General features: G+C 39.1%; 1 long non-coding RNA gene across 1 annotated transcript in view; it reads left to right on the forward strand.

Moving 5' to 3' along the window:
- Positions 1–2219, forward strand: part of LOC128556136 (uncharacterized) — a 62793-nt gene that overhangs the window by 8459 nt on the left and 52115 nt on the right. The gene's annotated exons all lie outside the window — the stretch shown is intronic.

Below are 2219 nucleotides of genomic sequence, written 5' to 3' on the forward strand. Positions count from 1 at the left end.
TTGACAGATAATTATGTACCATCTAAAAATGTAAATGGGAAACACCACTTGGCATGGATAAACACTGAAATAAAAAAGTTGCTTAAAAAAGGGATAGACTGTATGCCAAGTTCAAAAAGTCAAAAGGAAAGTACCTTGATAAACTTAAGAAACTGAAAGCACTTATACAAAAGAAAACAAGAAAAGCCTACTGAAATTACATTAACAACATTGTATGTGATCCTACTGAACAAAAACATGGAACTACCAAAACATTTTGGAGTTTCATTAAAAGCCTTAAGAAAGACTCCTGTGGTGTTGCACCCCTTAGAGAAGATGGCATACTAAAGTCCAGTTCTCGTGATAAGGCAAATATATTAAACCATCAGTTTTCCTCTGTTTTTACCAAACCAGATGATTCTGTACTCCCAGACCTTGGAAAAAATCCTTACCCTGACATGAAAAATATTTCCGTTTCTGAAAATGGCGTCTCTAAACTACTTAAAGGACTAAATCCCCATAAAGCAGCTGGCCCAGATGCCATAAAACCTAGAATTCTTAAAGAGTGTGCTGATGAAATAGTATCAATTTTCACTCTCATTTTCAGTAAGTCTTTACAGTCCGGACTCGTACCATCTGGTTGGAATCAGGCAAATGTCACCCCTGTCTTTAAAAAGGGGAAGAAGTTCAAACCTAGCAACTATAGGCCAGCGTCACTGACATGCATTGCATGCAAAATACTTGAACACATTGTAGTTAGTAACACCCTTGATCATCTGGATGCAAATGATATTATAATTGACAATCAGCATGGCTTTCGAGCACGTAGATCATGTGAGACCCAACTTGTGAGCTTTGTTCATGATCTTGTCAAGTCTGTAAAGGAAGGCCAGGTTGATGTCGCTATAATGGATTTTAGTAAAGCTTTTGATCTAGCAGACCATAGAAGACTCCTCCACAAGCTTAAATTTTATGGTATCAGAGGCCAATGCTCATCACTGGATAAAAGCCTTTCTCAGTAAAAGAACGCAGAAAGTAGTTGTTGATGGTGCTATGTCGTCTGTAGCCACAGTTGATTCTGGCGTCCCCCAGGGTTCCGTTTTAGGGCCTCTTCTGTTTCTTCTCTACATAAACGACCTCCCTGCCAGTGTTTTTCGGATGTGAGACTGTTTGCTGATGACTGTATCATCTATAGAGTAATACGCTCAGCTGTGGACTCACAGACCCTTCAAGCAGATTTGGACAGACTGGCAGGGTGGGAGAGGAAGTGGAGGATGGCCCTCAACGTAGACAAATGCCACATCATGCACATTACCCCACCTAGATCTAAACCAGTCATGACTGACTACTTTCTACACAACCAACCCTTGTCTGAGGTCAAACAAGTTACCTATCTCGGTGTGGAACTTTCATCTAATCTCTCTTGGTCTCCACACATTAGCAAAATAACAAACAAGGCCAGTTCAAAATCTTGGGTTCTTAAAACGAAATCTGCATTCTGCCAAACCTGAAACTAAAGCAGCAGCCTACAAATCAATAGTCAGACCTTCCTTGGAATACTGTGCTTCTGTTTGGGACCCTTATCAATTAAATGACAAGCAGAAATTAGAAAATGTACAAAAGAGGGCTGCTAGGTTTGTTACCAACAACTATTCAAAGTCGGCGGGTACTGTAACACAATTACTAAAGCAATTACAATGGGAGTCCTTAGAACGCAGAAGACAGAACATCCGTCTTAGCCTCTTCCATAAAATACATTATGGGCTTGTTGACATAATACCGTTACAATATATGGATCCACTATTAAGAACATCCAGACATCACCATCAATTTGTATATCATATACCAGACTACATACTTCATTTTTCCCTAGGACAATAGTTGAATGGAACTCACTGCCGGTGCACTTAGTCAGTGCTGACTCAAACGCTGTATTTAAGTCGGGACTGACTGGGTTACCACACATCCCCTAGACAGTACATATATGCTTTTATCTTTTAACAGTACTAACTCTCTTGTTTCTTCACCGTGTACATAAATTACGTAAATACTTTGCTAAATTTTATTATCGTAAATCATGCCCAGGTATTAAATATCGAGATATCTGTTACTGGAAAGTATGGATACCATGTTTATCGCACAAGATTTTGTAACTTATGTTGCCTGCGACGTTAAAAACCATACCAAAAAACCTACGCCTCATTACACCACATTTTACATCATTACGTACAAAATGTATA

This window comes from Mercenaria mercenaria, chromosome 4 (assembly GCF_021730395.1).
Source record: "Mercenaria mercenaria strain notata chromosome 4, MADL_Memer_1, whole genome shotgun sequence".
Taxonomy (NCBI): Eukaryota; Metazoa; Mollusca; class Bivalvia; order Venerida; family Veneridae; genus Mercenaria; species Mercenaria mercenaria.